Genomic DNA, 26,509 nt, shown 5'->3' with positions numbered 1-26,509 from the left:
TTTAAAGAAACTCAACATTATCCTTATTGGGTGGACCTTTAAAGCCTGTGTGTAGACCTGTCTATATCAAAAGCACCTGAAGCTCTTGTCAAATGCACAGATGCAAAGCTACTCAATCATAAACCTGAGACTGGGGCCTGGGATTACGATTCTATATGTTAACATATAATTGTATATATTAACAAAGGTCCCCTTTTGTTGCATATCCCAGCTGAAAACCACTATAGTACATCACATATCCCTCCTTTATAAGAAACCATGAAAAACATCTCACTTACTTCAGTTCTAGGAACAACTATTCTGAGCAGATCACCCCATTCCCACCCCAAATTCCAACCACCACCAGCATAGGACTTAAGAGACAGTGAATTTTATAACTGATCATATTTTTCTCTTTAATTCACCTATCAGAATAGTCAAAACCAAATTTTCTACCTGTTTATATTTGACGTGCTTATGTTAGACTAAACTTGTTTTCCTTTTACTCCAATTACCTTATCAATTTATTTTCTTCTGCTTGTTATACATCTTTGTAGGTTACCTCAAATACTTTTTGTAACAAGGGGGTATAAATTTGTTAATATGCAAGATCTTAGCCTAAAGCACCAGAGGCCTATTTCATCTAGTCCTGTGCCTTTCCTCCCTTGAGTGTGTTATGGCATCATTGTCCTCAGGGAACAACTGTAGATCATTCCTCTCTGAGTAGCTGAAATGCATATAGGTTATTCCTCAGTTTATTAGCCATAATATTAATTATGGAGATACCATAACACCTCTAAATTTTTAGAAGAAATTGAGGCCCAGAAATAATAACTGATGGGCCAAAAGCTACTCAGGGAGTGAGAAGGCTGGGATAAAAAGGCAAAACTCTTAATTCTTTTCTTACTGTACTTATATCCACATCACTTACCAATTTGCTAATTTCTAGGGATCAATCAAGGAAGACTCTTACTTCTCATTACAAATAGACGTATTCTAAACATCTCTAAACCTGAGGGAGGTGCTCTGGATGACACAAGACTTACTCACTGATACGAGGAATTCTTAATCTCAGGAAACAAACTGAGGGTTGCTGGAGTGGGGGGTGGGGTGGATGGGATGGGGTAGCTGGGTGATACACACTGGGGAGGTTTTTGTGCTATGATGAGCGCTGTGAATTGTGCAAGACTGTTGAATCACAGATCTGTACCTCTGAAACAAATAATGCAATATATGTTAAGAAAAAAAAAAGAAGATAGCAGGAGGGGAAGAATGAAGGGGGGGAATCGGAGGGGGAGACGATTCATGAGAGACGACGGACTCTGAAAAACAAACTGAGGGTTCTGGAGGGGAGGGGGGTGGGAGGATGGGTTGGCCTGGTGGTAGGTATTGAGGAGGGCACATTCTGCATGGAGCACTGGGTGTTATGCCCAAACAATGAATCATGGAACACTTCATCTAAAACTAATGATGTAATGTATGGGGATTAACATAAGAATAACAAAAAATAATAAAATTAGAGAGCAAGTTTTAAAAAGGAAAAAAAAAAACAAAAAAACAAAAAAACATAACAATAAAATATTTTTTAAAAACCTATTAAATAATACCCCATTCTTTGGGGTTAGGACATGAAAAGAGTTGATAACCAAGGGACTCTAGAGAGATCAGATATTAAACAGTCCAGAAGTCCACAAGCTTTTGCCTCATTTGCCCACTAGGTTTGTCTGGTCCTCCTCCATGCTATCCCTATAATTCCAGTGTCTCTTCTTCTTTCAGTGGGAACATCTCTTAGAAATAAGAAAATCCTCATATTTCTGTTGAGCAGCTCAGTATAATATGAACATTTTCAAAGATAAGACAGTTCTTTAAAGAACATGTTATTGATGGGATTTTTCCCCTTAAGAAACAAGAAAGGTTTGGTCTGCAAAGTCTAGATATTAGATGGAATCATTCATACTTTGGGGTTTCCAGGGGCCAAAGTGTGTGCAAAATTACAACACTCAGAAGGGCAATTTATTTATATTGTATGTCAGTTGGTAGTATGTGGATGTGCTAAAGTTGGTTATGGTTATATATTACAATAATTTCTAATCTATTACTTATAAGGTGACCCGTGAATTTACAAAATACAGCAACAGGGCGCCTGGGTGGCTCAGTTGGTTAAGCGACTGCCTTCGGCTCAGGTCATGATCCCAGGGTCCTGGGATCGAGTCCCACATCGGGCTCCCAGCTCAGTGGGGAGCCTGCTTCTCCCTCTGACCCTCTCCTCTCTCATGCTGTTTCTCTCTCACTTGCTCTCTAATAAATAAATAAATAAAATCTTTAAAAAAAAAATACAGCAACAGACTTGATTCCTCTTGAGTCAGTCCACTCCCATTCTGGCTCACATGTTTACTTTTTCTCTACACAGAGAGAGATAGAGAAAGAGAGAGAGAGAGAGAGCGCACAACTCAGTCACTCAAAGATGGAGCAATTTGGAAATCAAAGTTTCTACATTTCCAAGTTTAAAGTTCTCTTAAATAATTAAACACGTTCTGCTACTGCTCAAGTTTTTATAAATCTCATTTGTGTTTTTCAAGCTCCAATCTACCTGGTTCATTGTTAATGTCCAGATGGTTTAAGAAATAAAACAAGCTACTCCTTTGCCAATTTGAATGCCTTTTATTTCTTTTTGTTGTCTGATTGCTGAGGCTAGGACTTCTAGTACTATGTTGAACAATAGTGGTGAGAGTGGGCAACCCTGTTGTGTTCCTGACCTTAAGGGGAAAGATCTCAGTTTTTCCCCATTGAGAATGATATTCACTGTGGGCTTTTCATAGATGGCTTTTATGATATTGAGGTATGTTCCCTCTATCCCTATACTTCGCAGAGTTTTAATCAGGAAAAAATGCTGTATTTTGTCAAATACTTTTTCTGCATCAAATGAGAGGATTGGGGGCGCCTGGGTGGCTCAGTCGTTAAGCGTCTGCCTTCGGCTCAGGTCATGGTCCCAGGGTCCTGGGATCGAGCCCCGCATCGGGCTCTCTGCTCAGCGGGAAGCCTGCTTCTCCCTCTCCCACTCCGCCTGCTTGTGTTCCCTCTCTCGCTGTGTCTCTCTCTGTCAAATAAATAAATAAAATCTTTAAAAAAAAAAATGAGAGGATTGTATGGTTCCTGTCTTTTCTTTTATTAATGTGCTCTATCACATTGATTGATTTCCAACTGTTGAACCACCCTAGTATCCCGAGAATAAATCCCACCTGGTTGTGGTGAATAATCCTTTTAATGTACTGTTGGATTCTATTGGTTAGGATCTTGTTGAGTATTTTGGCATCCACATTCATCAGGGATATTGGTCTGTAATTCTCCCTTTTGATGGGGTCTTTGTCTGGTTTTGGGATCAAGGTAATGCTGACCTCATAGAACGAGTTTGGAAGTTTTCCTTCCATTTCTATTTTTTGAAACAGCTTCAATAGAATAGGTATTATTTCTTCTTTAAATGTTTGGTAGAATTCCCTTTGGGAAGCCATCTGGCCCTGGACTTTTGGTTTTTGGGAGGTTTTTGATTACTGCTTCAGTTTCCTTGCGGGTTATTGGTCTATTCAGATTGTCTATTTCTTCCTGTTTCAGTCTTGGGAGAAGTCAAACTCTCTCTTTTTGCAGATGACATGACACTTTCTGTGGAAAACCCAAAAGACTCCACCCCCAAGTTAGAAGAACTCATATAGCAATTCAGCAACATGGTAGGATACAAAATCAATGCACAGAAATCAGTTGCATTTCTATACAATAACAATGTAACTGAAGAAAGAGAAATTAAGAAATTGATTCCATTTACAGTAACACCAAAAACCGTAAGATACCTAGGAATAAACCTAACCAAAGAGGTAAAGGATCTGTACTCTAGAAACTACAGAACACTTATCAAAGAAATGGAGGAAGACACAAAGAGATGGAAAAACATTCCATACTCATGGATTAGAAGAATAAACATTGTTAAAATGTCTATGCTGCCCAGAGCAATCTACACTTTCAATGCAATACCCATTAAGTACCATTGACATTTTTCACAGAGTTGGAACAAACAATCCTAAAATTTGTATGGAACCAGAATAGACCCCGAATCACCAGGGTAATGTTGAAGAAGAAAACCAAAGCTGGGGGCATCACAATGCCTGACTTCAAGCTATATTACAAAGCTGTGATCATCAGGATAGCATGGTATTGGCATAAAAACAGACACATAGATCAATGGAACAGAATAGATAACCAGAAGTGGACCCTCAACTCTATGGCCAACTAATTTTTGATAAAGCAGGAAAGAACATCCAATGGAAAAAAGACAGTCTCTTCAATAAATGGTGCTGGGAAAATTGGACAGCCATATGCAGCAGAATGAAACTAGACCATTCTCTGACACCATACACAAAGATAAACTCAAAATAGATAAAAGATCTCAATGTGAGACAGGAATCCATCAAAATCCTAGAGGAGAACATAGGCAGTAACCTCTTCGACATCAGCCACAGCAACTTTTTTCAAGACATGTTGCTAAAGGCAAGGGAAACAAAAGCAAAAATGAGCTATTGGGATTTCATCAAGATAAAAAGCTTCTGCACAACAAAGGAAACAGTCAACAAACCTAAGAGGCAACCCTTGGAATGGGAGAAGATATTTGCAAATGACATTTCAGATAAAGGGCTTGTATCCAAGATCTGTAAAGAACTTATCAAACTCAATACCCAAAAAACAAATAATCCAGTCAATAAATGGTCAGAAGACATGAACAGACACTTCCCCAAAGAAGACATACAAATAGCCAACAGACACGTGAAAAAATGCTCCATATCACTCGGCATCAGGGAACTACAAACCAAAACCACAGTGAGATATCATCTTATACCAGTTAGAATGGCAAAAATTAACAAGATAGGAAACAAGTGTTGGTGAGGATGTGGAGAAAGGGGAACTCTCTTACACTGTTGGTGGGAATGCAAGCTGGTATAGCCACTCTGGAAAACATATGGAGGTTCCTCAAAATGTTAAAAATAGAGCTACCCTATGACCCAGCAATTGCACTACTAGGTATTTATCCCAAAGATACAGATGTAGTGAAAAGAAGGGGCACCTGCACCCCAATGTTCTTAGCAGCAATGTCCACAATAGCCAAACTGTGGAAGGAGACAAGATGTCCTTCAACAGATGAATGGATAAAGAAATGGTTCATATATACAATGGAATATTACTCAGCCATCAGAAAGAATGAATACCTACCATTTGCATTGACATGGATGGAACTGGAGGGGATTAGGCTAAGCGAAATAAGTCAAGCAGAGAAAGACAATTATCATATGGTTTCACTCATATGTAGAACATAAGGAATAGTGTGGAGGACCACAGAGGAAAGGAGAGAAAACTGAATGGGAAGAAATCAGAGAGGGAGACAAACCATGAGAGATTCTGGTCTCTGAGAGACCAGAATGAGAGTGTGATGAGCACTGTTATATGCAACTAATGAATCATTGAACCCTACATCAAAAACTAATGATGTACTATATGTTGGCTAACTGAACATTAAAAAAAAAAAAAAGAAATAAACCAAGCCACATTGAAGTTAATATGCATTTGTAGCAATTATCCAACTAATTTGATTCAGTTGTTGTGATTCCAGAATTTATGCAACTGAATGTTAGAGCCACTCTTAGGGTTCCTGGTATGCTCCTTGGACTGATTATGTTTTGTGCTGTGGTGTTAGTTTAAATTCTTGAGCCTTAATGGAAATATTGGAAATGTGACCTTACTTCCCAGAATCTTTCCCCCCATGTATTAGTTTCTCTTTCAAGTTTGTAGTGAGAAGTAGAGATAATAGATGTGAATCACTTAGAATAGTGTCTGGCGCATAATAGGAAGTTATTGTTATTATTATTACTGATAATAGCACCGAAGATCCTGTTCTACCATAATAAGCAAAATCAGCTAGGTTTATAGCACAATTAGAACAATTATACAGCTCTTCTTCAACTTATGGGGCTATAGAGTTGTGTCCCAATAAAACCAAAAGTTGAAAATATTTTAAGTAAAAAATGCATTTAGTACACCTCACCTACCAAACACTATAGTTTAGTGTAAACTACCTTAAATGTGCTTAGAACACTTACATTAACCTACAGTTGGGCAAAATCATCACAAAGCCAATTTTATAATAAAGTGTTGACTTTCTCATGTAATTTGTTGAATATTGTACTGAAAGTGAAAACAGAATAGTTGCGTAGGTAGAGAATGGTTGTAAGTGTATTGCTTGTTTACCTTTGTGATTACGTGGCCAACGGGAGGTGGGGGTTGCTGCTGCTACCCAGCATCACCAATAGTATGGTACTGCATATTGCTAGCCCAGAAAAAGATCAAAACTCAAAATTGGAAGCACAGTTTCTGCTGAATGCCTACCGCTTTTACACCATTGTAAAGTTGAAAAATCATAAATTGATCCATCATAATTGGAGATTGTTTAGCTAGAAACTACTTTCCATGATCATTCCACAAGCATCACTTTCATTTTCCTTAAAATTCCCTAGGAGTTCTTAAACTATTTTAGAGTATTTACACTTCAAAATTTTCTGTAAAATTATGCAGTGATAATATAACGTATTGACACTTCTTTTTTCAACATGATGGTGTCTTACATCTACTCAAATAAATTAATGCTATCTTTTTTTAAAGATTTTATTTATTTGACAAAGAGCGAGAGAACATGCACATGCACAAGCAGAGGGGGCGGCAATCAGAGGGAGAAACAGGCAGAGAGAGAAGTAGGCAGAGGGAGAAGCAGGATCCCTGCTGAGATGGGGCCCAATGTAGGGCTTGATCCCAGGACCCTGGGATCATGACCTGAGCCGAAGGCAGACACTTAACCAACTGAGCCACCCAGGTGCCCCAAATTAATGTTATCTTGATTAACACCTGAGCCGAAGGCAGACGCTCAACAACTGAGCCACCCAGGCGCCCCCAGGTATTTTTTTTTTTAATAGACTTTGTTTTTTAAAAGCAGTTTTAGGTCTTCAGGTATCAGTCCTGAGCGAGATTTGATGCTATAGCTGCTCCCTTCCTCCATGTGAGTTGGCACAAACATGACCAGTAGAAATGGTTGCAAACTGCCAAGATTCACGTCCTAGGGAGATGACACAACTGCAACAAAATAAAAGTTTTGCCCAGCTTTTGATGAGTTATAGTATTTATAAAGATGAAGACAATTACACATTTCTTTTATATTAAGAATAAGAAAGCTATAACAACAAAAAGGATTACAAAAATATCAATAAATGTCATCTTTTTCTCTTTCTTCTAGCATTCAATGATGAAATATTGACAATGAACATTGCAATATTCTATAATTCCCTTATTTGGATACATTTCCAGAAATTGAATTTTGAAAATTGAAAGCACTTAACAAGATCTAGAAATGTTAATATTAAGGTATTGTATTAGCTCAAGCTTCCATAACAATTACCATAGACTGGGTGACTTAAAGCATATAAATTTATTTTACCACAATTCTGGAGCCTGGGAAGTCCAAGATCAAGGTGCAGACAGATTCAGTTCCTGGTGAGGGCTCTCTTCCTGGATTGTAGATGGCTGTCTTCTTGCTGTGGTCTCATATGACTGAAAGAGAGAAGGATCTCTATCTCTCTCCCTTTTTCCCCCCCAGGACTACCAATCCTATCAGATTTGGGTCCCACACTTATAACCTCATTTAAACTTAGTTACCTCTCAAAAGCCCTGTCTCCAAATACAGTCACACTGAGGGTTAGAGTTCAATATATGAATTTTAGAGAGACACAATTAAGTCTACATCAGGTATGTTTTTAATATAAAAAATAGAGTAGGAAAGGAGGGCAAACAGGCAGGGAAGGGAGAATTTTTCAGGGTACAAAGAGGTAAATATTGTTTCAGTTTTTTAGTTATCAAAGTATGGGCTGCTCTTAAATTTATGGGCTGAAGATTTACTGTACAAACAACTATTAACTAAGAAACATTTTCTGGCAGGCTATCCCACAGAAAGGTGTGAACTAGCATCCTTCTCACAAGTTTCCACAGAATTCTCAGCTAACTGGCATTGTTATAGCAACTCGAGTGCCAGTGGAAGCAGTCCTGGTCTTTATCATCGTCATGTGTCACTATGGCAACGGGAGCCTCTGGAAAGTAAAAGAAAAAATCTTAAACTGTCAACTGGAATCAAAGAGGTTTGTGAGGGAAAAAAGGTGGAGGCTGAAATGAACATGAAGCTAGAGCAAAGGCCAGAGCAAAGAGAAATGATTGTACAGAAGCTGAACAAAAAAAGAGAGAAAGGAAACAATGAGCAAAACAGAGGGCAGAGACGTGGCTTGCATAGGAAAGAGGAAGGCAGGGAGAAACATGTAAACATAAAATAGTGACAAAACATTTCCAATGAGAAGGATTTATAATATTTATTGATTTGAATAGCTCAGAGATAAATAAAATAAACATAGGATGTTAAGGTCTATGTTGTTGGAACAATCCAGTATGCTATTGTTAATATTAAAGAAATATTTAGAATGAGGCCACAAGATAGTAGGAAAGGGCAAACCAATCTGTGGAGTACTCTTGGCATGGCATACTGTTGACTAGGAATTCTTATAATATTTCGTGTTCAGAGGTACCACATTTAAATGTGGATCTTCCTTTATTGGACAGTATGATTGCTTTAGACAAGGGCATGATGCCATTTGGCCCATTACAAATATATATTTCCTTCATTAAAGGATCTTAATGGATTTTTTTGCAAGAGAATTAAGGTAATTACTCTAATACTATTAAAAAGTAAGTGGCATGTCATTTAGAATAAAACATTTTCACTTAATATTTTCTGTTTTATTAGTGGTCAGACAGATCAAAGTTTTTATGGCCCAATATTAATTTTTGTGAAGGGAAATGTATACTTTATTAAAAGGTGGCACTAAAATGTTGATACTTTTTTTAGAATTAAGAAATGATTTTGAAAATTAGAGATTGAAGAGGGAATGGAAACAGGCAGGGAAAGAAGTGATAGTTGCAGTCAAAAGAAATAAAACAAAAGAAAATTAACAAAGCTTGAGATTAAACCACAGAAATAAAACCAGCAATCTGGGTGCTTTGCAGAAATTTGGTCCCAAGGATTTTAATAGGATTTAATTTTTTCTATTTTTTTTTTTTTTAATTTTAATGGCAAGCATTTCTCTCAAGCACTATGTTTTAGGTATCATTTGCTAACTTGGCAAGGGCTTGTTTGTGGCCATTTCTCTTCTGCTCAGGGTAAGTCAACTGGTTGACAGTAGGGATGAACAAACCTCTTTAAGATGGCCCAAATTTTCAGTGGCCAGAGTCTCCTGCTGACCTGCTCCCACCAGAAGTACAGACCTAGCCCCAACATACATCACAGGACAAATATCCATCTGATCTTTGGATCCATCCCAAAAACTTGGATACCAAAAACAATGATGCCTCTTTCTCCAAGTTCATAGTTTTCAAGCCATGGAAAGCTTTGTACTGGATAATCCTCACTCTTAAGGTTCTTTTTTCTTTTCAATAGTACAGCTATGTTTTAATTTTTTCCTATTTTTCTGCCAAAACACACAAAAAGCATCATTATTTATAAAATATGTCTAAATTTCAATAAAATATGTAAATAAAATGGCCAATTCTGAATGTTCTAGTTACTTGAAACATGAAACAAAAAAGTGAGGAAACATGCAAACAGAAGTCAATTTAGGGATTATACCTTTCAAAAAGTAAACTTTTTTTGAAGTATAATATATAAACAAAAAAGTGCCTAAAAATTATAAATGTGTTGCTTGCTGCATTATCTTGTAATGAACACACCACTTTAATCATCATCAAAATCATGATATGAAGCATTATATCTTTTCCATGGTTTTCTGATAGTGTAAGAAAAGAGCTTTGACATATTTTGCAACCACATCCATTTACATTGTAAGATAGATAAACAAAACAAAAATATTCCATTGCAAGGCTAAGAATTTTTGTACCATGTGCAAAGAGAGACCCCTGCTGGAACAATTTCTTTCTTTCTTTCTTTCTTTCTTTTTTAAGAGAATGTCTAAACTAACCCACAGAAACTATAGAGAAAAACAAATAGTTATGACTTTACTGGCTTTAAGATAATACTTCTGAATGCATTTTATTCTAAGAAATAGAACCTCTACCACAGAAACATTTCTACAGTAAGGGACATTTTGGGGTTTTCCTTGATATTTACCTCTTTGATTTTCTTTTGATCTCCAAGCTTGGGAAAAAATAGGGCCTTGAGATCCCTATTTCTTTGCTCCCTGCTAAGCTGATCTCTCCATATACCAAGGGTGCTCCTGGAGTCCTGTACTCTATGGTGTGCATGGCCACTCCTCAAGTTCTCTTTCGCACTATGACCTAGTTTTAAGATGTACTATCTGTGGAGGTGGCAGTTGATTCTAAAGCATAAACCATAGTTTCATAGTCGGATGGATGCATATCACTTATACTTTACCAACTAATTTAATTTATTCCAAGTTAGGTACTATGTACTTGCTCTTTATTGGGGTTCTGCTGGTGTTATATCTGGAGTCTGTAATTGCAAATCATGAAGACTGAATTTCCAGTCAGTCCCCTGATGAGGAGTACCAGCTGAGATGGGAAACCAAGAGAATCCAGACTTGACATGATAAATGCACGAGGATGTTCCTCAGCTTGAAGTAGGAAGGTGAAGGCTAGAGCAATTCCCTGCCCCAACTCCCATAGAGTTGGGAAGGTTTTATCAAGAGTTTCTTAGGCAGAGAATGGGGCATACCCAGAGGGATTCAGGCGCACAAAATGTGGGAATGATGATAATTTTAGAACCTGCTCCGCTTTAATTTTATTTAAAGTTCCCTTCCCCTTGAACCCCATACTTATACTCTTTCTGTGTTTTCTGCCTCAGCAAAATACTGCAAAATGGCTCTTCCCTCACCCCAAAATGCAGGATACCAGCACACTCATCTCTTGCCTTTACATGGACAACTCTCAAAAAGTTACCAAGTTCTTGGTGGGGGGTGGGAGGGTTGGGGTGGCTGGGTGATAGACACTGAGGAGAGTATGTGCTATGGTGAGCGCTGTGAACTGTGTAAGACTGATGAATCACAGACCTGTACCTCTGAAACAAATAATACATTATATGTTAAAAAAAAAGAAAAGAAAAGAAGATAGTAAGAAGGGGAAAATGAAGGGGGGGAAATCGGAGTGGGAGACGAACCATGAGAGACTATGGACTCTGAGAAACAAACTGAGGGTTCTAGAGGGGAGAGGGGTGAGGGGATGGGTTAGCCTGGTGATGGGTATTAAAGAGGGCATGTATTGAATGGAGCACTGGGTGTTATACACAATGAATCATGGAACACTACATCAAAAACTAATGATGTAGTGTATGGTGATTAACATAATAAAATTAAATTAAAAAAAAAAGTTACCAAGTTCTACTGAACTCCTATTCCCAACATGTTCTGTATCCATTCATTTCAGCTTCTCTGGAATGCTCTGGGGTTCCTAGTGGAGGTCATCATGATCTTTCACCTGGACCACCATGACAATCTAAGAATTAGTGTCTCCAGCTAATCAATTCTCCACATGGCAGGACTAAAATAATAGCTCTCTTATACTAGAACATTCATAATGTATAAAAATATTGAATTACAATAATGTACACTTGAAACTAATAGGATATTATATGTCAATTATACTTCATTTTAAAAAAAAGAGAGAAAACCTATCTCAGTCTTCAGTGTTTTTGTGGTCAGAATTTCTTGGTACAACATAAAGGGCCCTCCATTATCTAGAATGTTTTTGGATTTTTAGTTCCATCTCTTGGTAGACATTTCCTCACATCCCTAAACTCTGACATTCTCAGCTGCTTGGGGTTTTCTGAAAACATGTTTGCATAAGCTATTCTGATAGGAACATCCTTTTCTTCTCTTATTTACCATGCCAACAGCTTGTGAGGATCTCCTTTTTGAAGCTTTTGTAATCCTTCCCCTCCCACTTCAATTGAAAAGAGCCATTTCCTCTTTCATACTACTGTTTGAACCTGTACATTCTTTTATGGTCACTCCTTTACCTATTTCTCAAATGTATTTATTTACCTGCCAATTTCTCTAAGCTGGAATATAAGAGTGAACCACACCTAATTGATATTCTTAGTGCTTAGCCCAGGGTCTGGCTCCTAAAAAGAGCTCCTTAAATATTTGTTAAATGTGTAGTAAGATGCTTCAAGGCTGAACCTTAGTGATTCTGAAGGAGTGATTGCAGGAAATGTAGATAATTTGTTATTTTAGCTAAGGGGCAGATGAAATTTATTTTAAGAAAATCTATTAATGGGCCTTTTGTTATGCAAAGGTAAAGACAAATTCAATTCCAGTATGTCCAAGTCAGGACACAGAGAAGCTGAACTGAGCCACATTAGTATATGCAGTAGATTGTCTTCGTTTTGCTGAGAGTGGTGTTTTGTTTTTTGTTTTCTGTTTTTTGTTTTTTTTACAGAGATTATCATGGCGTTCAATGGACAACAGGCTGGAAATAGGTTGGAGTAAGGAAATAATAGATCTCCACCTTTGTGACATGGTCAAAGGCACTTATAGGTCTGGGTAGTAGGCTGGCCCTAAAACATGGAATCTATCTGAGGTCTAAAGAGATAGTTTGGTAGCAGACAGGCCCAAGGTAAGGTAAGAACATTGATAGAGTCTTACTTTTCCTTGTTTCTATTTTAATTTCCTCCATAAGCTCCCAGCCTCCAGTTGTATTAAATACTCTAGTCTGGATTTAATTGAGCTTTGGTGATTCAATGGTAGTGAATGGTGGTGTCCACTCAGGACAAAGCAGCTTAGTTAGAGCAGTGGCGGTACCTCACAATGTGCCCAGAGAAGCTCTGGGTTCAGAACAAAATGGCCTGGATAGAGCTGCTGCAAGCTCTTATGGCACCTTTATAAAAATCAGAAGAAGGTGCCCATTCTTTAGTACCCCTTACTTACCTCTGCCAGGAAATGCATCTAATATACTCGTGATTTTGTTAAATTAACATTTTTTCAAGTGGAGCATAGGGTGCCAGATGGTGATCTGCAGTTTAACAACAGACCACAAGAGAAATTCAGATAGAGAAGTTTATTATTCACAACCCTGGAGGAGGTATCTGGTACTTCCAACAGTGACATAACAACGGTCCCCATGGCTAGTGAAAAATGGAAATGGGCAGTCATTTTTGAGCTTTCTGTGGATTCTGTAAGCTACTGGATTTCTTTCTAACAAGCCAGCTTTCAGCATAAATAGAGTGGAATTTTCTTGCTTGCATCTGAAACCCCTGATCTCCATCATAACCAATTATCCTTTGGTTTAAAATGTAATACTCTTTACTTGCTCTGGATGAAGGGTGTGTTATGAGCATATACATGCATGTGGGGGCTTGGGATAGGCAAATAGAACTTTTATGGCTTTAGAACAAACTACCATGAAACATTTTGAAAATTTTTCAAATATTTAAGACACTATATTACAGGGTATGAAGAAAGGAACTAGCATTTGTGGGGGTCATTGAATATACCACGTGTGTTATGTTTGTTATTTTATTTCAACTCCAGAACAACTTTTGTCATAGGCACCAGTGACATTACAGAAAGTTTCAAGATAGCTAAAGCTGCTTAGGCATACTTTAATTGCCATTTCTTAGAAATTTAAACCTCTACTTTATGTAATGCTCTCTCCCTTCAATATCTTTATTACTGTTTTTGTTATCTTTGAATTCGTCACTGTGTTTAATACAATACTTCTTACACAGTAGGCCCTTAGAAATGTTTAATAAATGGCATTGGCGTCATATGACATATGCTACCCCAAACTGCCTTTACTTACTTTTTCAGAGTAAGTAAAAAGCTACTTTGTATTCACTCCCACTATCGTAGCAATGGATTTTCATTTTCTTATGGACCATATACAGCATAGCAATCTTGATGTCTCATCAAACTTGCTAAAAGAATTTACCTGTCTGGATATGTCTGTGCATGTATAGATCTTTTGTTTTGGAAAATGACATTGACTGTGATTACTATCTGCAGATCATTTAAATGACTGCTGTATAATTAGCCATCATTTCTACATTGTACACGCAAAGATTCCTATTTGATTTTAACCCATTGTTGCTATTTATGTGCTGTTAACTTTTCTCATTTAGATTGCAACACACCACTTAGATTCATCTTCAGCCAGATTATTTTATGAGACAATTGGGAATCTCTTGTCCCAATTGCTCCTAATGGTGCTGCATTCATTCATTTAATAACTATTTATGAAGCACCTGCTGTGTGCCAGGCTCTGTAGGGACTTTGGCGCTATTTGGACTTTAATGAATTGTAAGCGTTGCCTTAATCTTTTACATGGGCCCTTGGTTTTTATATTAGTAACATGAAAATCTCAGTTGCTGTAACAAAGAACCCAACAAACCAGTGGACTAAGGAATATGATTCCTCTCATGGTCCAGGATAATTAGCTGCTCTCTGTACCACATGACCATTCAGGGACCCAGCTTCCTTCTCTCTTGCTTCTGGTGTAGGTCAGCACCGTTATTTGAAGGGCCAAGGGTGAGTCACAAGCACTTCCTTGTTCCATTTCACACAAAGGAAAAGTAGGAAGGAAGCTGCATGTACATTTTTTTTAAAGCCCAGGTCTGGAGTGACACGCACACTTCTGTTCATACTCCATTGGCCACACCTACAAAGGGGACTAGAACATGGTAATCCCTAGCTAAGTGTCCACATGCACAGGTCCAGCTACACTTGCACATAGAAAGGGAAGATGGAAATTGTTCTGTCACAGCCTCAGGACACCTAAGACTCTTCATGCTTCGCACCTTGTCTTTTGAACAGTGTAAGTCACTGCCTTTTTTAAATCACCACTTTAAAGCCATTCTGAAGCCTCACTTTTTTTTCTATATTTTTATTGAAGTATAATTGACATACAATATCCTGTGATTTTCAGGTATACATTGTAGTGATTCAATATGTTCGATAATATGAAATGACCCCCACAATAAGTCTGGTTACCACCTGTCATAAAGTTACTACAGTATTATTGACTATATTCCCTATGCTGTACATTACATCCCCACGACATTTATTTTCTAACTGGAAATTTGTACCTCTTAATCCCTTTTACCTATTTTGCCTGTCCCCAACTCCTCCCGACTCTGGTAACCAATAGTTTTCTACATCTATGAGTCTGTCTCTATTTTTTTGTTTGTTCATTTGTTTTATTTTTTAGATTTCACATATAAGTGAAATCATACAGTATTTGTCTTTTTCTGTCTGACTTATTTCACTTTGCATAATGCCCTCTAGGTTCACCCATCTTGCCACAAATGGCAAGATTTCTTTCTTTTTTATGGCAGAATAATATTCCCTTTGTGTGTGTGTGTGTGTGTGTGTGTGTTATTTTCTTTATCCATTCACCCATAGGTTGTTTCCATATCTTGGCTATTGTAAATAATGTTGGAATGAACACAGGGGTACATATATCTCTTGAATTGGTGTTTTTGTTTTGTTTTGTTTTGTTTTGTTTTTGGATAAGTACCCAGAAGCAGAATTGCTGGTAGTTCTATTTTTAATTTTTTGAGGAACTTCAGACTATTTTTTGTAGTGCCTCTACCAATTTACATTCCCACCAACAGTGCAGAAGAGTTCCCTTTCTCTACATCCTTACAACACTTGTTATTTCTTGTCTTTTTTATTATAGCCAGTCTAACAGATGTGAGGTGATATATCATTGTGGTTTTGATTTCCTTTCCCTGATGATAAGTGATGGTGAACATCTTTTCTTATACTTGTTGGTTATCTGTATGTCTTCTTTGGAGAAATGTCTGTTTAGATCCTTTGCTGTGTGAGATGCTTATGTTTTATATTTAGTGTTTATTTTCTCATTATATAGCCAGGCCTTTTCCTTCCCCTGCATTGAGTTATGATGGGTGAGCTATACTGAAACCTGGAAATAGAAGTTACCTGATGCTCTTGCTTTCAAAAATGAGTTAATTGAATGGATTGTATTAGGTCAGTCTTTCTCAAAATTAGCCTCGCATCAGAGTCACATGGAGGGTTTGTTAAAATACTTCCTGCTGGACCCCTACCTCAGAGATTCCAGTTCAGTAGGTCTGGGGAAGGCCTGATAATCTGCATTTCTAGCAAGATCCCTTGGTGCTGCTGATGCTATTGCTCTCAGGATCGCACTTAGAGAACCCCTGTAAGAGAGGTAGGATGGAGAGAAGAGTATTCCAAGAGTACTTCAGAAGCAGCATAAGAAAGGAAAACAATTTCCTTAGGCTGAGAAGGGGTCAAAGGTTCCAGGGACCTGAGGCTTTCTAGGTGTCCTAGGGAGATGTCAGATGCCAGGTAACGGCTACCATCAGAGTCTACCATCTTAGCGCAAAAAGGAGCAGTGCCCCTGGCCTCAAGGGAACATGTGTGTTTTGCTAACTCACATAATAAAGAAGGACTGAACTCCTGGCTGCTTCCCACCCTTCTAAATGTTTTCTTCTGTGTAAGGTCCCCTGGACCTTCCCATAACTCTCATGAGGAGGCCTAATAATCCCAAAGTTCAATTTCCCAACAGGTCTGACAGATTGAGACATAGACTGAGACTGAAGTTCTAAGCATAGCCAAAAATAATGCCTGGTTTCTGAATTATTTTCTGACCATTTCACAGAAGCATGGAAGGAGGGGGGGGGTCACTATATTTAAAGGAGTTGACAATGGAAAGAGAGAGTGATGTAAATACAGTTTAAATACTCAATAGGTATTGACAGTGAGACAAACCACTGTGAAAGAAAATGGAAATGTCCCTATTATAAAAGCATAATATATATGCTTTTATATATAAGGTGTTATATATAAAAGGTGTTCATAATGAATCACTCATTAATGCATATTTTGTTGTGTACAGACCACACAACTATTTGACATAGAACTTGCCAAGTTTAGTCTGAGGCTAAACTTTACATTATTTGTGTAGAAGCCACAACTCCTCACTTTCTGTACCTACATGAACTCTCAGGTCACATACTATATGGTCCTACTGGATGTGGCATAAATGGAATATAACATGCAGCACTCCTTCCAAAAGGCAATACTGAATTATTCTTTATCTACTTATATATTAGACCCGATACATTTTTGGTAACTATAAAAATAATAAAACTGCACACTGAGTATTGGTACTATTTCACAGCTCTAATTTCAAAATAAATTAGTAAAAGTAGCAGCTTCTGCACTAAAAGCATCACAGGATCCAAAACTTTTAGCAATAAGAAAGAAATATAGTGTACAGAGGGCACTTATAAATCAGCTGAACAGTCAGCCTCTGTCCACTGTGGTTTGGGATTCTTTTTCGGTTAAAATGTAGGGAGTTCTTATATGTGTCATTTGGTTAAGATATAAGGAATTCTTAGACATTGTGCTAGGAAATGCACATGTATTTCTCATTTAATTCCTCCAATAATGCTATGAGGTCAGTACTTGTTTTAGTTCAGGCTGCCGTAAGAAAATACCATCTATTGGGTGGCTTAAACAACAAAAACTTATTTCTCACAATTCTGGAGGGTGGAAGTCCAAGGTCAGAGTGTCATAAGGGTTGGTATCTGATGAGAGCTCTCTCCTTGGGTATTATATTACTACTTTCTCACTGTGTCCTCACATGACCTTTCCTTGGTGTGTCTGGATGGAGAGAGAGAGTGAGCTCTTTAGGATGGAATGAAAGCAAGTTCTCTGGTGTCTCTTCTTACAAGGGCACTAATCCCAACACCCTTATGACCTCATCTAAACCTATCTCCTAAAGGCCTCATCTCCAAATAACATCACATGGGGCATTAGGACATCAACATATGAATTTTGGAGGATACAGTTCAGTTTGTAGCAGTACTACTATGATATCCATTTTATGAATGGAGAAATTGAAGCTCTGAAAAGTTTAGCTAATCAGTGAAAGAACCAGGAATTGTACACTTTCTGATCCCTTAGAGGCCAGACTACCCTTATGGAGCCATCCTTGGGACAGTTTCACTAGCTGGTGTCAGTATCTCTTAATTCCCCAGGCCTTAGCGGCTTTTATCTACAGTTCCAAGTCAACATCTCTTCCTGATCATTCAGGGCCTCATCCCTTATAAAGTGTAGCCCTCAGTGCACCTGGGTGGCTCAGATGGTTAAGCGTCTGCCTTCGGCTCAGGTCATGATCCCAGGGTCCTGGGATCGAGCCCCGCATCGAGCCCCGCGTGGGGCTGCCAGCTCAGCGGGGAGTCTGCTTCTCCCTCTGCCATTCCCCCTGCTTGTGCTCTCTCTGTCTCTGTCTCTCTCTCTCAAATGAATAAATAAAAAATTTTTTAAAAAAAATAAAACTAAAGTGTAGCCCTCCAGTCCTTCTGGGAGATGGCAGGCAGATATTTCCTATGGGCAGCAATAATTCACCTTTAGTAGGACTGTGTCTCCTCAGGCACCTGTGCTCTCCATCCCCAGTCCCAATGCCTCACCCTGGGCTCTCCTGGAGCCCTCGAGCTTTATGACTTCCTACTGGAAATGTTTATTGAATATTTTCTGTGTCCACGATACTACATAAGCAAGTGAAAAATCAAATATATATTGACTCCAAATTATGATACATGTTTACATGTGTGTTGCAGAGGGCAAAAGACATCTTTCTTCCCCTTTTTATGAGTGTATTAAGAAAAAAACACCCATACTCAGCCATCAAAAAGAATGAAATCTTGCCATTTGCAATGACATGTGGAGCTAGAGAGTATTATGCTAAGTGAAGTAAGTCAGAGAAAGACAAAAACCATACGATTTTGCTCATATGTAGAATTTAAGAAACAAAACAGATGAATATAGGGAAAGGGAAAAAAAAGAGAGGAAGGCAAGAAAAAAAGGGAGGCAAACCATAAGAGGCTCTTAACTAGAGTTAAGAGGGTTGCTGGAGGGGATGTGAGGGTGGGCTAAATGGGGGATGGGTGTTAAGGAGGGCACTTGTGATGAGCACTGGGTGTTGTATGTAAGTGATGAATCACTAAATTCTACTCCCAAAACCAATATTACACTATATGTTAACTTTAAAAGGAAGTAAAGAAGGAAGGAAGGAAGGGAAGGAGGGAGGGAGGGAGGAGAGAAAAAAACATCCAAAACTTGGAAAAAAGGAAAAAGAGGATAGTATGCTCTTTTAAAATCATACTAACTAGTGCTTCTTAACCAGGGGTAATTTTGTCTCCCAGGGGTCATTTGCTAATATCTGGAAACAGTTTTAATTGTTATGATTGGGAGGAGAGGTGGTACTGACGTTCAGTGAGTAGAGGCAGGGGTGCTGCAGAACATCATGCAACCCACAGGACAACCTCCAACAACGGTTATCTAAGGTGTCCAGCCGAAAGTGTCAGTAGTACCGAGGTCAAGAAACCTATCCTAGAGCATTGTCTACCAAATCTGATGTTCTAGGGGACTGCAAGTTTGACTTTCTATTTATTGTTGATTATGTCTCCACTATGTGAAGTTGGATGTTAACTTCTAGAAGATTGATGAGCTGCCAATGATTTCTGTCCAGAACAAAAGTTTTATTGTACTACTAATTATAGTCATTGGCCAGTTTTTTTAAATCTAGCTTTGCAATTTTATTCCAGCATTCTTTTTTTCTCTGAATCTACATATACTTGATGCTCAGTATTTGTGGCAGTTACGTTCTATGAAGTTACTGTGAACACCAAATTAGTGAATAATGAACCATTAGGTCTCTACTCTGTAAAGTTGGAGCTGCCAAAGATTTCTGTCTAGTACAAAACTTTTATTGAGGAAATACACGGTTAGATTCTTTCAAGCCTCTCATCACATTTTCATCAATTAGTCAACACATAACCCTGATTTGTGTGGGTTTCTCTTTAAAGACACCTTACTTACTATATATTGTTGATTCATTAACACTGAACTCACAGCCAACATCACTATATATAACTCATGTTTGAAGGAAGCTTATCTAATACACGTATTTTCTCTGTAAGGCATATAACAGCTTTCTTGAGCTTAAAAACAATAGATGGCATCCCAACACTATGTGTGGGAGTCATTTTGAACAGTATAATCACCAAAAGTAAAAATAAAAATTTTTTAAATGTGGCAATAAGTAGACCTCAAAAAGGACACTCATTTACAGTATGAGAGCTGAAGCAAGAAGACACAGTGTCTTCCTCTTTGATGGCAGCTGGGAACTTAGGTGTTGGGAAACTCAAATTTTTTGCTTCTTTGCACCACACTTCTGCATGTCCATGAAAGCTACATAAATAACCACAAAAGTGCCGCAAGTATTGATTTTGGGGTTACAATTAAACTTTAGTGGGGAGGCAAGTTAACAAATACGAAATCTGTGAATAATGAAGATGTACTATATTAGTTTCTTAAATTCTTTTTTGAACCAGACTTTCATCCTGTTAGTTCCTTCATTACTGAATTAAATAAATATTTGATATATGCTCACTACATTTATAAGAGAGTTATGTTTTTAGCTTTTTGAATATTTAAATAGAAAGTTTAACACTTTTGGGGTGTCAAGATTTATTATGTAGGTAGACAAATGCTTGATGTTTTATAGTGTTTTAGTGCGATAGTTATCCCAGGTTTATCTTTGGGGCGTGAGTCCCAGGATAGTGGGGACTAGACCCAGAGACAAATGTACATGGCAGACAATTCACTATGTTTACAGCCTTCTCTCCCTTCACGTGTTTCTGAGCTAAGTTCCCTGTGGCTGACACCTATTTCTCTCAGGATGAATTTTCCCTTAGGGGGTTCTTAGTCTGGGAAAACCAGCTTCTACTGAGCCCACTGAACAGTTTCTGGAAATGTCACACATGTCTGAATCCCAGGCTAAACTCAAGCTGGGACTTCTAGAGATAGGTGGGAAGCTGCTCTTTGGGGTCACAACAAGAGTAAAGTCAAGGAGGCTGAGGTCAGAAAAGGTTCAACAAGATTAAACCAAAAAGAATTGTGAGGGGAAAGACTCTCCCCAGAGTGAATCTTCTGGGAACTAAGGAAATTCTCTTTCATCATAGAACTTTCTGGAAACTAAAGAAATAAGGTCCATGGCCTGTAGCAAAATAAATGTATAACATCCTCAGCATACAATGGAGAATTTATCAGAAAATTAACGTGTAAGGAGTCTTTGCAAGTAGGAGGTTCTACATTATATTATGCTGCTAAGAGGAAGGCTGATGTCTTGAGAACCCAAAGTAAACGTATGGTCCCTACATACTTAGGATCCATGTGAGTTGTAATTTTTGGTACTATCATACAGTTTTTGCTTGGGGACTCTTTATATTACAAATGATATTTGCGATATTTTCCTTTTTCTTTCCTTTCCCTTACCCTTTCTTACCTTTTAGTAACCTGGCTTGCCCTTAGAGCCTTATGAAGATTACAAAGGTGCTGTTTTCATCATCTGCAGCCCTGGTTCTCAATCTGGAGATACTTTTGTTAAGGGTGGATAGGGAGTCGTCCAAAATATTAATAGTGCCAAGGTTTTGAAATGGGCTTACCTAGGGGTCAGCAAACTGTTTCTACAAAGGAATGGATAGTAAGCATTTTAGGTCATATTCTTTTGCAACAACTCTACTCAGGTTGTAATGTGAAACTAGCTATAGACAATGTGTAAACAAATGAGCATGTCTGTGTTTCAATAAAAGTTTATTTATTTATAAATAAACAAGGAGGCCATTAGGTTGAGTTAGTTCTATTGCCATGGTGGCCTACGTAAGTAAACTAAAATCTAAGCCTATAAATGATTCAAATTTATGATATTGAAACTTCAGGATAACCAATCACAAATAGCCAACTAGGCTTTAAGAGATGCTTAACCCACTGAGCCACCCGCTGAGCCACTGCCCCCTTTTCTCTATAAAAGTCTCTCCCCAAGCTCCTTGTCAGTGGAGCTCTGCTAATAATTTCTGATTTGGTAATGCCCAATTACAATAGATTTTTGCTCAAATAAATTAAAAAAAAATTAATATGCCTGTTTATCTTTTAGCAACATTGAAATTTGAACTTCATGGAATTTTCATATATCACAAAATATATTCATTTGATGTTTTTTCAAAAATTTAAAAATATAAAAAAAAAAATGATTACTTAGCCGGCAGCCCATAAAATAAGAGGTCGTTGGCATGATTTGGCTCATGGTCCCAGTGAACAGAAAGTTTTTTGCTTCCATCTATTTTAGAGGAAGCACACTATTTTCATTCAGCAAAAGCATTTATTCTTTTTTTTTTTTAAACTTACAACATTTTAAAGTATGATTTGTGTTGGGTATTATATACCAGTGATTCAGCTAAGAAGAGCTGTGGGTGAAGAATAGTCCTTTTTATGTAAGCAATCATGTTATGTTCTGGTCATAAAGAACTGAATATTTAATAGGCTCATGGACTGAGGAAAATTGTTCTTTTTCTTAAGTGTTTATGATTTGCTTATTTAATCTTTGTCCCCCTTTTCAGGCTTCTTGGCTTTTTTTGGCTCAGTACTGGATTTTCAGAGTGAGGCAGACCCAATTTTCTAAGGGGCTGATATTTCACCAGTGGTGAGTTCATTCAGATTCTGGGTCATTTACATTTCAAGTCTGCAATTTGATCTGATTACCACTGGTTGAAAAGAAACACTAAAAGCTTTATTATGTGGAATGAACTGGATAACCCATCCCAAGGGCTGGGGTAAGATTGGGAGAAATTGGGAGTCTGGAGGGTAGTTGCTTTCTTTTTATTTCTTAGCAGTGGAATATCATGGAAGAGTTTCACAAACATCATTTTTCCAAAGAACAGCTGAAAAAAGCTTGAAATTTTTGCTGAAGAACCAAGGAGGGAGAATGGCCTCGTGCCAGGGCGAAGGGAAGAAAGAATGGGAGGAGAACAAAAAAGGAAAGGCTGAGACATGCTTAAGAAGAGGAAAGGGGTACAATATTGTGCTTCCAATAATTTCTCCTTTCCTAAATGGTATAAAGGGTACCTGAAAAAAAACTTCTAGAACTGATAAAGGAGTTTGCTACAGTGCCCAGATACAGTATAAAATATACAAAAATCAGTAATTTCTCTAAGTTTACCTATTAGAAGACATGGTAAGGAAAACACAGTATCCCATCCCCCGTGTCAACAAAAGACATAAAACAGCTAAGAATTAAACCTATGAAGGGCGCCTGGGTGGCTCAGTCGTTAAGTGTCTGCCTTCAGCTCAGGTCATGATCCCAGGGTCCTGGGATCCAGCCCCACATCCCTACATCGGGCTTCCTGCTCCGCGGGAAGCCTGCTTCTCCCTCTCCCACTCCCCCTGCTTGTGTTCCCTCTCTTGCTGTGTCTCTCCCTGTCAAATAAATATATAAAATCTTTCAAAAAAGAAAAAGAATTAAGCCTATTAAGAAATGTACAAAACATACATGATGAAAACTATAACATTTTACTGACAGGTGCAAAGAAAAAACTGAGTAAGTGGAGAGACATTGTTTTAGTCAGGGTTCTATCAGTGAAGCAAACCCATTATGAGTGATGGAGAGTAAGGGATTTTTTTTTTTTTTAAGATTTTATTTATTTATTTGTGAGAGAGAATGAGAGACAGAGACCACGAGAGGGAGGAGGGTCAGAGGGAGAAGCAGACTCCCCACTGAGCAGGGAGCCCGATGCGGGACTCGATCCGGGGACTCGATCCCGGGACTCCAGGATCATGACCTGAGCCAAAGGCAGTCGCTTAACCGACTGAGCCACCCAGGCGCCTGAGGGTAAGGGATTTATTAAAGAGTTAGACCTTACCACTATGGGAACCAGTTGAGAAATCAATGTAAGGCAGTTGTTTTTGCATCTGGCACTGGCCTTGTGCCCACAGAGTTGGCAAATGGTAAAGAAAGATGATCTTAAGTGGGGGGAAGAGCAGGGAAAGACTGGAAGTTGTGTTTTCCGCTCATCACCTCCAACCTCAATGATGCAGGTGACTTGCAGGACAAGCTGGCACCCTTTCCCATGGTGAGCCTGGCACATGAACTTGACCCAGATTCAGAGAGCTGAAGGAGCAAGTGTGGCAGTAACTGGAAGAGCTGTAGGCCCAGCTGGTGCTTCATTTCTTCCCTTCAAATCTTGTCTATATTCCTTCTGTGGCTAACCCTCACCAGAACCATGTAGGGGAGGAAAGTGTGAGAAGTATAGGTCCAGCTTAGCTAAGTTGACCCTGTATAAAGCAACCATACATACCATGGCTCTGGATAATAATAATAATAATGTAATAGTCAACACATAGCATGTGCTCCATGTTAGACACTTTTCTAAGAGTTTTTCATTTGTTAACTCATTTTAAACTTCACTTACAACTATCTGAAGTAAGTATGATTATTAGCCTCATTTTATAAATGAGGAAACTGAGCTTTAAGAGGTTATTAACTTGTCCGTGGTCACAGAGCTTACAAGTGGCAAAGCCATCATTCAAACCCAAATGGTGTGGAAAGACTGCACTTTTTAAAATGTCGAAGCTTCCCAGATTAATGTACTTTAATATAATCTCAATTAAAATCCTAATGTGTGAATACTGAGAATTTGTGAGTTTTTCTGCAGGGTATCTTGAAGAGTGAACATGTGACTACACATTATAAAACTTTAGTAACTGAAATACAGAAATTATATTTCATAATATGAAATTATGGAAACACCGTATTTTTTAAGAATCAACAAAGAATCAAAGATAGCCCTGAACAGAGTTTAACACATACACCTAGAGAAAAAGAGATAGAACTTGACAAATGCACTCTCAGATAACTGGCTTCTGGGTAAGAATCCAATGAGACCTCATCTCCCTGCATTACACTGTGACTGACATTTAAAGAGGGGAGGCACCATCAGTCAGTTTCATACTTTCTCACGGCCATCCTTGTGAACCTGCCATGTCAGGACTTTTTCCCCATGTACCTGGGTACTGTCCTGGGCAGTCCCATGTACCTGGGTACTGTCCCATCATTTACCCAACCATTTTTAGATAATAAGTCTCTCAAGTCACATTCAGTCATAAAAGTAGGAGTGATGAGGAGCAGAAATTTCTGACAGGCATCTGACAGGAACTCTGAGCCTGCTCCCCCTCGCTGTCACACATTTTTAAAACTGACTCTTTGTCGTACAAGGGTTTTCTGGATGCTACTCTAAGAGTCCCCTGTTGGGCCCCTTCCACTGCAGAGCTTCTTATGGGCTAATTTTTTACCTCCCACATTAGCCTCTTTCTCCCTTTTCTTGTGACTTCCTGGTTAAGATGTAAGGTGACCAACCACCCTGATTTACCTGGGACTGAGGGGTTTCCCAGGATATGAGACTTTCAGCACTAAAGTTGGGATAGTCCTGGACAAATCAGGAGGGTTGGTCACTGTAGAAGGTTCCAATTAAATAACACCCCTGCACCACCATGCCTGTCCAAATCTGCCCCCTGAGAAATAAGCACTTTTGCCCCACTATTATTCCCCAAATGCAGCCTTTGCTGCCATGGGTCACTTTGGTTAATCTGTCACCAGAGACTACTGGCAAGTGGCTTGAGCCATTCTAGTCCTCCGAGTCCCCAAATGCCAGGGAACCACATACCATGCTCCCAGGATGGCTCCCTAGAAGTCCCCAACTGGGCTTCAGATGAAGAGGAAGAGGTCCCAATTTGTCCCCTCAGGGTAGGTGTGGGACCTACTACTCTCTCTAAAAAGCCCCCTCCCTTGGCTTTTTCATTGTCAGTTATTTTAGACCTTTTTCTATGGGTTGGCTAAGGGCCCCACTCTGGTGTTTGTCGCTCTTTTGCTAGTGCTGCTGAGGCACTTGGGAATGTGGGAGCACTTGCCACCCATTTGTTTTTGTCACAACCTCTTTAGACCTTAGACAAAAATATAACAGAAAAAATTAAGAGTTTTAATATCATGTTTCATAAACCCATTAACCACAAAAAAGAAAATATTAGGGCAAGAGAGAATGAAAATAGCTGATTTGATACATAGAAATGTTAAATCAAAAATTATATGTCAAAAATCATATACAAATTTAAAAGTTAAATGACAACCAGCAATATATTTCCAATAAAATAACAAGAGGCTGATAAACATAATTATATTTTTAGAAGTTTACAAATAATAATCTAGAGTCCACATATCACCACTTGTACCCCACCTCTCCTGTCCTAGCCTCTCTTGACCAATTTCTTGGCCTAGAAGCATAGGAATTTAGGATAGTGGATGTCTCCCTTACCTCCTTATGTTCTTTTCATCATCAATAGTCAGAATGATCCTTTAAACATGTAAACAAGATCATGTCATTGCTCTGTCTGAACTTTCTTTATGGCTTTCCATTACATATAAAATGAAATTCAAAGTCCTTACATAGTGTGGGACAGAAGGGTCAGGCTATCAGGTGCTGGCTACATTTCTGACCTTATTTACAACCTACCCCTCTGTGAGAGGAGGGACTTTGTTTATGACTATCACTCAGCACTTA

At 38.4% G+C, this 26,509-nt stretch overlaps 1 protein-coding gene across 3 annotated transcripts in view; it reads left to right on the top strand.

Annotated features, from left to right (window-relative positions):
- Positions 1 to 26,509, top strand: part of SLC9A9 (solute carrier family 9 member A9) — a 685,847-nt gene that overhangs the window by 73,772 nt on the left and 585,566 nt on the right. The window contains exons 3-4 of one of the 3 annotated variants that reach the window (XM_034996348.1): positions 7,301 to 7,428; positions 7,999 to 8,195. The exons of the other annotated variants lie outside the window; for them this stretch is intronic. The gene's annotated coding sequence lies outside the window, so the exon portion shown is untranslated. The remainder of the gene's footprint in view (positions 1 to 7,300; positions 7,429 to 7,998; positions 8,196 to 26,509) is intronic. 3 annotated transcript variants of the gene reach the window in all.

Source organism: Mirounga leonina, unplaced genomic scaffold (assembly GCF_011800145.1).
Source record: "Mirounga leonina isolate KUSES-001 unplaced genomic scaffold, KU_Mleo_1.0 Mir_115, whole genome shotgun sequence".
Taxonomy (NCBI): Eukaryota; Metazoa; Chordata; class Mammalia; order Carnivora; family Phocidae; genus Mirounga; species Mirounga leonina.
The sequence above is the reverse complement of the archived record's forward strand: the minus strand, read 5'-3'. Positions and strand labels throughout refer to the sequence as shown.